This window comes from Odocoileus virginianus, unplaced genomic scaffold, assembly GCF_023699985.2.
Source record: "Odocoileus virginianus isolate 20LAN1187 ecotype Illinois unplaced genomic scaffold, Ovbor_1.2 Unplaced_Scaffold_30, whole genome shotgun sequence".
Classification (NCBI taxonomy): Eukaryota; Metazoa; Chordata; class Mammalia; order Artiodactyla; family Cervidae; genus Odocoileus; species Odocoileus virginianus.
Genome location: NW_027224292.1, coordinates 27,432 through 39,927, shown reverse-complemented (window position 1 = coordinate 39,927; position 12,496 = coordinate 27,432). Strand labels below are relative to the sequence as shown.

At 38.7% G+C, this 12,496-nt stretch overlaps 1 pseudogene; it reads right to left on the bottom strand.

Annotated features, from left to right (window-relative positions):
- Positions 1-8,310: 8,310 nt before the first annotated feature.
- LOC110150258 (olfactory receptor 4C3D-like) lies at positions 8,311-9,924 on the bottom strand (annotated as a pseudogene).
- Between the last annotated feature and the right edge of the window lie 2,572 nt (positions 9,925-12,496).

Below are 12,496 nucleotides of genomic sequence, written 5' to 3'. Positions count from 1 at the left end.
ATACAGGCAGTTAGAAATGGATAACATGTACAGTCATCTTCAACTCTACTGGGGCAAAAAAAAATGATACCCTTTTAAGAAATGCTATAAAGTTTGGGGTAGGTCCTTCATTAACCTTAAAGCAATTCAAAAAATAAAGAAAATAAAACATAATAATGTCTCCCAAAATTTCAAGTCACCTAGTCTGGCCACATCAACATGATAGAATGAGAAGAACAAAGCAACTGAATGGTATATTCTATTTTGGAGTTAGCTGGAAAAGTAGTTAATAAAATAAATTTCCCTAGGGGATGGCTAGTTGCTATCTTCCTAGGTAAACATAGGGTTTGTTGTTTTTTGTTTTTTTTGTTTGTTTTTGCATAAATTATCCTAACATTGTGAACATTTGATTCTTTGTGAGCACTGTTGAATTTCATTTAGACAATCTACAGTGTAAATAATAACAGTTTTCTGAATAATCAGAGACTCCGTGGAGAAAATGGAGACACAGTTAAATGAAATAAAATATTTCTACAAGTAATAGTGCAGTCTGTCACAGTTCCTTGTCGTCCTGGATGAAAGATAAATTCTGAGTAACTTAAAAAGTCTTCAGTCACACTGAAGCCTCCACATCGCATCACATCAAGTCTCCAGATGGTGACAAAAACACCTTCTATTGGGAATTGGGCTTCACAACTGTGTAACTTTATTATGTAAGAAATTAAAGTGTTTTGATTACAGTTCTGGTTTTATCATTTAACATGTTTGACTTTTGGGAAATTAATGAAATGGGGTAAGCCTCTGTTTCTTTGAATAAAAAAAAAAAGGAGATTTCTGTCTTATTACAGTAAATGTTGAAAGTGATATATTAAACTGTAACACTGGAGAGATACAATCAGAGCAAGACTGAAAGAAGATCAATTGTTTGGACTGCTTCAGGATAACAAATTGTTAGAGGACAGAACAAAAGTAGACAAAACACTCAGGAGGGTGCTCCAGAGGCCAGGATGGAGTTGGGGCAGGAATGATCAAATCAGGGATACATTCTGAAAATAGAGACAACAGGATTTGCCAAAGGCATGACTGAATAAGAAATCAATAAGGGAGTGAAGAACACTGTGAGATTATTGTCTGAGCAATGGCATTGAAATAAGATAAGGTACACTTTTAAATTGTGGAATTTTTAAATTATTATTAATATACTACATTGATATTCAAATGCAGATGTCCCAAATTGGAGATATGCCAAACAAAAATTTGAAAATAAGGGTAGATGTCAGAGCTAGAGACTCAGCATTTGATAGCCTCAGCACTCATAGTTCAGGAAATGGGAACATCCAAGTAAAGAGCCACTGAAAGGCATCTCTGTGATTTCTTATACAATCCAAGTCAATGATCTTCTATTCACAGTTTGATCTATTCACACTTGATGTGTAAATTATTTTGTGCTTCAATAATTTTCCCTTTGTGACCTCATAATGGTGCATATTTCCATAGAATTCCCTTTCCATCTTTATTTGGTCTATCACTATTTCCTTAAATCTGAACTAAATTCTCTGATTTCATTTTGATGGGTATATTCCTACCCTGTTACCCTTAGTATTTTGCCAATATTTTTATAATAGCTGTTTTTCCATTGGACTGGAATTTTTTGATGCATCTTTATATGTTATATCACTGGGGGCAGGAAACTAGGCCTTTTTAAACTTGGTCATCACAATGTATGTGCCACATTGGACATAAACTGGTACACTATACTCATGGTTTGGGCTTCCCAGTTGGAGCTAGTGGTAAAGACCCTACCCACTAGTGCAGGAAACAAGAGATGCAAGTGTGATCCTTGGGTCAGAAAGATTCCCTGGAGGAGGACATAGCAACCCACTCCAGTACTCTTGCCTGGAGAATCCTATGGACAGAGGAGCCTGGTGGCTGCAGTCCATAGGGTCAAAAAGAGCTGGACATGACTCAAACGACTTAGCACCCATACATTGTTTTAATTGATTGGATAAAGGAAAAGATTAACTTACAATACTTAAAAATTCCCCTCTTCTTTAGTAACTTATCTGGTTCTAATACATGACCTCAGCTCCTATACAGACAAGATAGAATCAAGGAACGATGTAACTTATTTCACCCAATTGGGCTTCACACAAAATCCAAAGGAGCAGAAAGTCTTTATTCAATTATCTGTCTAATATCAGAAACAGAGCTAGTATTCAGATATGCATTCTTCAAAATCTAAGTCTGATACTCTTTTAACCATTTCAAAGATACCAGAGAAGAGATATTTCATCAGAACCTCTTTCATATCATAGAAATTTAAAACTTCTCTTTTCTAAATACATATTCATAAAAGTTGTTTTTATGCTTAAAAGTCTAAGCAGTTGTTTCTAAGACATCTGCATGACTTACTAGTATCGAGGATGATGTGAACTGTTATATAGAAAGAAGCATATTACTATATAAGTGTTAGAATTTTGGCTTACATGTAGTTCACTGAATTTGCAATCCTCTTTGAAAACTACTTTCAGTTCAGTCCAGTTGCGCAGTCATGTCAGACTCTTTGTGACCCAGTGAACTGCAGCATGCCCGGCCTCCCTGTCCATCACCAACTCCCGGAGTTTACCCAAACTCATGTCCATTGAGTTGGTGATGCCATCTAACCATCTCATCCTCTGTCATCCCCTTCTCCACCTGCCTTCAATCTTTCCCAACATCTTTAGAAGATTATTTATGAGGAATAATAAAAACCAGATAAAAATCAATATTCCACAGTTAACCGAAGAAAGCATTTCTCAGCTAACTTAGATAACTTAGAAGGCTTTGTTATGAGTTAATTCTGGCTCTTTTCAAAAATGAAATGTGCTTCTCAGATATGAATGAGTAAATATTTCACAGAAGTGTGTATAGTTCCCTTTTTTGACAGAAAGGTCCAGCCTCTGATTTCAAGGGTACCACGTGTTTATTTTTTCTATGTTTATTTTTATGTATTATTTTTTACTTGGGGAGTTATTGCTTTACAGTGTTGTGTTAATTTCTACTCTGCAATAGTGTGTGTGTGTGTATATATATATATATATATATATGCACTCCTTCTTGAGCCTCCCTCCCACTTCCACTTCCCACCCTTCTAGATCATCACAGAGCACTGACCTGATCTCCCTGTGTTCTACAACTTTCCATTTTGTTGTTCAGTTGCTATTTTGTGCCTGAGTCTTTGCAACCCCATGGACTATAGCATGCCAGGCTCTTTTGTTCTCCACTATCTCCAAGAGTTTGCTGATATCCGTGCCCATTGAGTCAGTGATGCTATCTAACCATCACATCCTCCATCACCCCCTTCTCCTTTTCCCTTCAGTCTTTCCCACTGGCTATCTGTTTTACACATAATAATATATTATTTAAGAAATTAATGGACTCCATGATAGAAAAATATTCAGAAAGCATATTATTAAGAATATATGATAGAGAGTAAGAAAACCACTTTTGGAAACAGGAGATATGAGTTTTATTCTACATTATGCAACATTATACTCTAGAGCTTTAAACAGCTCAAACTGCAAGTTGCTTCCAAGTTCTGTCTTTCTACCCAAGCTAATATGTTTATTGTCATAAATATTGCTATTTTTGTTTCTACTTCAATTAGAAGCAAAATTGGAAGGTTTATGATACCACAGCCTACCTCCCAGAACTTTTCATTCCTCGTAAACAACATAGGAGATATCCTTCTGGAATAAACATTCCTTCGGATGGACTAATACGACATGAGCTCTCTCTTGAGTGCTTTGCTATCTTGAGAACATGTTTCTCTACCTATTGAAGTTCATGAATCTGCCCATAAAAACATTTTGATATGAACCTCTTTTTTTTTTTTTTTTTGTGTGTGTGTGTGTGTGAAATTAGTTTCTAAAACTATCAAACATCAAAACAGACCGAAACTACTTTCTGATCAGCTGTGAAATGATCCATACATTTTTGTTATTCTCCTTTCTTTCTGGTTTGTCTTTCAAGTGCAGAATCTATGTTACTATCTCTACAGGGTTTATTAACCACCTTAGATTTGCATTCTAGAAACAGACTGCATAGCTCCAAAACTCTTCTTTGAAAATGATTTTCATGAACAACCCTCATTGTTTTATATCTAAGTCTGCTCTCTTTCCCTTTTATGCTTCTCTAAGCCTTGGGGAACTGGACTAGAGACATTTAGGGGTTCTCAAGCAATCTCTCTACCCAGGATTGTAACTATTAAATTCAAGGCTGAATGAACAGTGAATTGGTCATGGTTGAATGGATTTCAGTCTTCCATGAGGTTGGGGATGGTGATAAGCATGTACTTGTCAGTTCAGTTCAGTTCAGTTCAGTTCAGTCACTCAGTCATGTCTGACTCCTTGAGACCCCATGAATCACAGCATGCCAGGCCTCCCTGTCCATCACCAACTCCCAGAGTCTACTCAAACCCGTGTCCATCAAGTCGGTGATGCCATCCAACCATCTCATCTTCTGTCTTCCCATTCTCCTCCTACCTCCAATCCCTCCCAGCATCAGGGTCTTCTCCAACGAGTCAACTCTTCCATGATGTGGCCAAAGTACTAGAGTTTCAGCTTCAGCATCAGTCCTTCCAATGAACACCCAGGACTGATCTCCTTTAGGATGGACTGGTTGGATCTCCTTGCAGTCCAAGGGACTCTCAAGAGTCTTCTCCAACACCACAGCTCAAAAGCATCAATTTTTCGGCACTCAGCTTTCTTTATAGTCCAACTCTCACATCCATACATGGCTACTGGAAAAACCAGAGCTTTGACTAGACGGACCTTTGTTGGTAAAGTAGTGTCTCTGCTTTTTAATATGCTGTCTAGGTTGGTCATAACCTTCCTTCCAAGGAGTAAGCATTTTTTAACTTATTGGTTGCAGTCACCATCTGCAGTGATTTTGAAGCTCAAAAAAATAAAGTCTGTCATTGTTTCCCCATCAATTTGCCATGAAGTGATGGGACCGGATGCCATGAACTTAGTTTTCTGAATGTGGAGTTTTAAGCCAAATTTTTCACTCCCCTCTTTCACTTTCATCAAGAGGCTCTTTAGTTCTTCTTCACTTTCTGCCATAAGGGTGTTGTCATCTGCATATCTGAGGTCATTGATATTTCTCCCAGCAATCTTGATTCCAGTTTGTTCTTCATCCATGATGTATCAATTTGTGTCCAATTTGGTACAGATATTGTGATGGCCAAGTTAAAAAAGGCCTGCTTCCCTGCCTCCAGTGATATAATGCCTCAAAGAATTCTAGATCAAATCAAAAAGTGCTATTTCAATAATATTGAAAAAATACTAAGGGTAACAGTGTAGTGAAAATGTTAGTTGCTTAGTCTTGCCATGACTCTTTGCAACTCTATTAACTGTAGCCTGCCATGGAATTCCTCTGTCCATGGAATTCTCCAGGTGAGAATACTGGAAGTGGATCCCCATTCCCTTCTCCAGGGTATCTTCCCAGGTCTTGACATAGGGATCAAGCCATGGTCTCCCACATTGCAAGCGGGTTCTTTACTGTCCTAGTCACCAGGGAAGCCTGGCATGGAAATATATCATCTGAACTGTGTAGAAGTATATTATTCAAATGGGAATCAGAGAAGTCTTCTCAAAAAAAGCATTGCTTAGTTTCAATTTAAAGGAGTCTCAACTAAAGCTGTTCGATAGAATAAATAAAAGCAAAAGAATTTCACAGAAATGTGCACCATTTATAAAGTCACAAAGGTGTAATAATTGAAATACACTTCAAAAAATGTATACATTTAGCATGAGTAGATCAAGCTGTGACTAGAAGTTCACTGTCTTTGGTTGTCTTGGAACTTATTGAGTCTTCCTTAGGGTCTTTATTGGATGTTCCCATTTCCTGACCTATAAATATTGATGCCTTCCAATGTTATATCTCCAGCCTCAACCTCTACCCTTATTTTCAAATTTTGGTATGTAATATCTTCAGTTTTGGACATCTATACTGGAATATCAATTTAGTATGTGTAATACATGGGAAATAGATGGGGAGACAGTGGAAACAGTGTCAGACTTTATTATTTTGGGCCCCAAAATCACTGCAGATGGTGATTGCAGCCATGAAATTAAAAGACACTTACTCCTTGGAAGGAAAGTTATGACCAACTTAGATAGCATATTAAAAAGCAGAGACATTACTTTGCCAACAAAGGTCCATCTACTCAAGGCTATGGTTTTTCCAGTGGTCATGTATGGATGTGAGAGTTGGACTGTGAAGAAAGCTGAGTGCCGAAAAATTGATGCTTTTGAACTGTGGTGTTGGAGAAGACTCTTGAGAGTCCCTTGGACTGCAAGGAGATCCAACCAGTTCATCCTAAAGATCAGTCCTGGGTGTTCATTGGAAGGACTGATGCTAAGGCTGAAACTCCAATACTTTGGTCACCTTATGCGAAGAGTTGACTCATTGGAAAAGACCCTGATGCTGGGAGGGATTGGGGGCAGGAGGAGAAGGGGACGACAGAGGATGAGATGGCTGGATGGCATCACCAACTCGATGGACATGAGTTTGAGTAAACTCCAGGAGTTGGTGATGGACAGGAGGCCTGGTGTGCTGCGATTCATGAGGTCTGGGCGAATGAACTGAGCTGAACTGAACTGAATACAAAGTTTAAAATTTTTCACAATACAAAATTTGTACCTTATCTCATTAAATGGTACCACCTTCAATGTTATTGCTCATACAATAAATTTCACTGTCTTTTTCACTCCCCTATTGATCTCCTATGACCTATTTAAACCTTTAGCAAATCCATCTGTCTCTACTTTTTAAATGTATCACAAACTTGATGATTCTCTACCCCATCTTCTTCGTGGCCATGGCAGAAGCCTCCTGCCAGTTATGCCTACTAGTATTCTGACTTCTAACAATCTGTTTTCTTGAAGCAGCCCAGTAGTTCTCTTTAATGTTGTTCTGATTATATTGTTCCACTGCTCCAAACTCCCACATGCTAAGTCACTTCTGTTGTGTCCCACTCTTTGAAACTCTATGGATGTTAGCCCGCCAGTCTCATCTGTCCATGGAATTCCCCAGGCAAGAATACTGGAGTGGGCCACCACACCCTCTTTTAGGGGAGTTTTCCTATCCAGGGATCAATCCCACATTTCTTACATCTCTTGCATTGGCAGGGTTTTTGTTTTTGTTTTTGTTTTTTTAACTACTAGTGTCACCTGGATTTCAATCATGTACCCACAGTTTAATGTATCTCTTTTAACATTTATATTCTAAAGAACAGGTCCCCAAGTTTAATTTGAAGAATCTAAGGCTTAGAAGTGAAGTGTTAGTCGCTAGTCTTGCCCAACTCTTTGAAACCCCATGGACTGCAGTCCACCAGATTCCTTTGTCCATGGGATTTTCCAGGCAAGGATTCTGGAGTGGGTTGACCCTTCTTTTTCCAGGGGATCTTTCTGACCCAGGGATCGAACCCAGGTCTCCTGCTCTGCAGGCAGATTCTTTACAAGCTGAACTACATAGGAAGTCCCCTAAGGCTTAGAACATCTCATTAATTTCCTGAATGTCAAAAATTTTAAGAGATAAAACAAGAATTGGAATCAAAGTTTCATCTATTTCAAAATAATTAAATTTCTTGCATATTAAAGAAAGTTATGCAATTATGAAGCCTGATTCCCAGTATTCACTATTCTCATATTTTGGAGGCATGCTTACAATGTGATTGAAGAGTTTTAAGTTACTCAAAAAGACTTAAGATTATTCCAATTTCCTCCAAGTTATGTTCGTAAAGAATTTAGTAAAGTATCAATAAGAGTCTGGAGAAAAACATACTCTACAAACTAAGGGTAATCATTGTCTTCATTACCTATTCTGAATCTATGAACATGAACACTGAAGTCTTGGCAAAGTGCTTTAATTGATCAAAAAGCCAAATAAGTACCTGGCAAGTATTAAGTATTAAGTACTCAACAAATGTTACTTTCTGATCTTTTGTCCCTCTATCATTGATCTACCAAATTTCTTAGTGTTTTTCTCCCCCTCAACAACACACACATTTTACAAAAGGTGTAATCTTCCCTATGCTTATAAAGCATCATTTTCCTGGCATTGGTGGTGGTTTAGTTGCGAGGTCATGCTGACTCTTGCAATCCCATGGACTGTAGCCCCCCAGGCTCCACTGTCGATGGATTCTCCAGGTGAGTATATTGGAGTGGTTTGCCATTTCCTTCTCCAGAGGATCTTGCCAACCCAGGAATTGAACCCTGGTCTCTTCCATTGCAGGAAGATTCTTTACCAACTGAGCTATGAGGGAAGCCTCTTTGCATTGTGTAAAACCTAATTTACTCTACTCTTGAACAAACTCCTCATCGCATTTTTTACCTCTGTGTTTCTCACTGTGTAAATGATAGGATTTAACATGGGAGTGAGGATTCTAAAGAACATAGTCACCCACTTGTCCACAGGGTATGTGGCCATAGAATATGTGTAAATGAGTATACAAGGACCAAAAAAGAGCACCACTATCATAAAGTGGGAGCCACATGTAAAGAGGGCTTTGCGTCATCCTTCAGAGCCATGGGATTTCAGGGAGCTCAAGATGATGATGTAGGAGATGAGGAGCAGGAAAATTATGCCTCCACTGTTAGTTGCCACCACCATTCCCAGCATGTAGGTGTCGCTGAAAGCAAGTTTCAACAGTGAGAAAAAAATTACATCTGAAATCGTCAATAACATTGGAACCACAGAAGGTCATGTCAGGCATAAAGAGAATCTGCACAGTGGCATGTAGAATCCCCCCGATCCAGGCCACCACCACCACCGGGAGCTGGCAGAGCCCCTGTCGCATGATGGCCGTGTAGTGCAGAGGCTTGCAGATGGCCACATAGCGGTCATAGGCCATGACAGTGAGGATGATCACCTCTGATCCTGCCAGGAAGTGTTCTAAAAAGAGCTGAGTCAGACAACCACCCCAAGAAATGGTTCTCCTCTGGTACAGCAGGTCAGTGATCATTTTGGGGGTGCTGACAGAGGTGAAGGAGGCATCTAATAAGGCCAAGTAAGTGAGAAAAAAGTACATAGAAGCCAAAAGTGTAGAACTGAAGGAGATGGCTGAGAGGGTAACAGGCAGGAAGGCCAGGGGTCTCCAAACGGAGGAAATAGGCTGCAAGTGCCAGACATTTTTATCTCTCTTAAGCGGCAGGAGGAAACAAACCAGCGATATTTTTTCTTCTCTATACAAATTTAAAAGGAGGTTTCTCTTAAAATGCTGTGTTGCCATGACACCTGGTCTCACCTGAAGCTAACTACTCTCAAACCTTGAGTTAACCAATACATTTCTTTTTCTTATGGAAATGTTGTCTTAAGCTATGTTAATGTACCCCAGACTCTATCTTCAAGTTGGTTCCGCCAAACGGCCTAACTTACTTACTCAGGTATTGTTCCCCTAATCTATGTAAATCGGAACTATTTGTTGGTATTCTGCCCTTCTACAAGATTCAAGTCAATCGTTTTATGGCCAGGGATGAATTATCTGGTGCCATTCTAAATTTTATGACATTCCTTTCTTTTCATTAACAGACTGTGAGTGACTATATAACATACAGCTAAAGACTAGGAGGGGGGTACTCTTTTGCCCCCTTCTGATGCCTATGTCAGAAGCTTTCTCTATCTCCTTTATACTTTAATAAAACTTTATTACACAAAAGCTCTGAGCGATCCAGCCTTGTCTCTGGCCCCGGATTGAATTTGTCTCCTCCGGAGGCCAAGAATCCCACGTCTTATCGTTCAGCAACAACCTTTCATGGCTATGACAATGAGCAGGTTGGCGAGCACAGTGAATAGGATAATCAACAAAAAGACAATGAAGAATATTTTCTGCAAATGTGGATTCTGTGTGAGTCCCAAGAGAATGAATTCGGTCACATTGTTGGGAGACATGATGAGCTCCATCCAGTAAGTAACACCTTCCTGGGGACTGAATTACCTACAGTGAGTAAAGAACGCTGCCTATGAATCATGAGAGGATTGTAGCTTGAAACTTCTTAGAACAAAACTGAAGCAGTCACAGTGACTGTGGAACCTTTCCTTGGCACTTTTGCGACAGTAATTTTTTCAACCCTCTCATTTTTTTTCCCATGATGCTTTTCATCTTTTCAGACATCTAATACTTATCACCAGTAAAGCACATATAGAGCAATAGTTCACATTTAATATGCTTAGAAAACACTGATCTATCTACATGAGATCTGGATTTTAGATCTCTTTCTGGTTCTAACTTCATGTGGCTGCTAAGTAATTTCAGAACTCCATGTTTTCTGAGACTTTCTCTGTGTATGTGTGGTTACACATTGAAATTCTCAGATGCATCTTGTAAGCTGAGCATTGCCCCAATGAGGTAAGAGTTTCTCCCTCTGCATGAGAATTTTCATTTGAACCCTCAACTGACCTATGCAAACAAAGATACCACCATAAATCTCTATCATAAAGCAGGCAGTTTTGGGAAATGTATATGAATCATTGAGATGTATTGAGATGCACCCTCCCTGGGACATATCAGAGCACACATACTATTCAAATGTGTTACCTCACTTGCTGTAGTGCCTGAAACCTATGACATGATAAGTAAATGCTTAGGGAATTGCCATTTCCCATGGATAAGATTAATCCTGCTTCCCCATGCCATAAACATGGGGGGATTTAAGTGTTTTTGTTCTCCTGCTCTGTTTACTGTTACTTTCTATGAGAAACTTGAACTTTATAAAGGTGGCAATTTTCCAGTTTAATTATTTCTCACACACTTTAGAGGTTAAGTGTGGAAATATTCTTGCTTCAAAGAAGGGGTATTTACTGGGTCCTTTTACTTTAAAGATAATTATGGTATTTTTAATTGATATTTTTGTTCTTAAAACTCTGACCCACATGCAATATAATATAAATATATAAAGTAAATTTACAACTTCAGTAGACATGGATAAAATTGTTTGTGTTCAATACAGTAGCATCTATCAAGCAAAGGAAATCCTCATTTTCAGAGTTTAAAAATAAAAAATGAGGAGAACAGGAAGAAACAGTCCACTAGATAACATAAAAATAATGCTTGTGTGCTCAGTTGCTTCAGTCTTGTCCAACTCATTGTGACCTCATGGACTGTAGCCCACCAGGCTCCACTGTCCATGGGATTTTCCCAGCCAGAATGATGGAGTGGGTTGCCATGTCCTCCTCTAGGGGATCCTCACGACCCAGGGATCAAACCCAAGTCTCCTTCATCTCCTGCATTGCAGGTGTGTTCTTTACCCCTGAACCACAAATAATGTACTACCAATACACAGACTAACACAAACACATATCAAATTGATTACTTATCATGTGTACCATAAATTCATTCATTCAGCAAATATTTATTTATGCAACTTACTATGTATCCTAATGTGTATGTATGATTACACAAAGCTGTAAAAATTTTCCTTGTTAAGTGCCTTTAATGCCTGAAATTTTATTGCCAAACATCAGCACTTCATTCATTCATGATAGACATGACCTTCCCACTCATCTGTATTTCTGCTACATGCATGTTCAGCCACAGGTGGATAAGGTTTTGCACTTCCCTTCCTAAGATTCTTCAGGAAGTGCAGAATGATACCATAGGAGATGACTAAGACCATGAAGATGATCACACAGATTGTCCCATCATTGGCATTCTATGAGGCCAATAATGTAGGTGTCAGTGCAGACACGCTTTAACTGTGGATACATGTCACAGGTGAAGTGGTCAATGATATGAGAGCCATAGAAGGGAAAGTTGTGAACAAAGAGAATATGAACTACAGCAAGTAAAACACCACCAGCCTGGGCCAATAGCAGCGTAAGAACACGCACTTTCTCATTTATGATTATCAAATAATGCAAGGCTTTGCAGATGGCTGCATAGTGTTCATAGATCATGAGCACCAGAGTAAAATCTCCATATGTCTAAATAAGTGTTCAGTAAATAGCTGGGTCATGCAACTTGAAATGGTTTTCTTCTCATAGAGTGAGTTTATGATCAAATTTGAGGTGACTATAGAATAAACAGCTTCCATAAGTGATAAGTAGCCAAGAAAGAAATACATAGGGGCATCCAAGGTTGGGGTGAACACCACAGTCAGGACAATGAGTAGGTTGCCCACCATGCTCACAATGTAGATGAGCAAGAACAGCACAAACAGTATTTTCTGACCCTGGACACTCTGAGTGAGTCCCAAGAGGACAAACTCTTATATTGTTACTTTGTTCCATAGGTCCTTCTGTATGTCTCATTTCTGAGCTCAGGACAAAATTACCTGTAAATATAATTATTAATGGTGAGTTCCTGAAATCTTATGATTATTTATTCAACAAATAAGCAGTATGACTTATTATGTTCTGGTACTTTCAGATATTATAATCAAGGCTTTTAAAACATTATCCCTCAAATCAATAATCTGTTATACTGATAGAGATGCAAGTGATTAGAGATATATGTGGAAAAGGACACATTATTAAA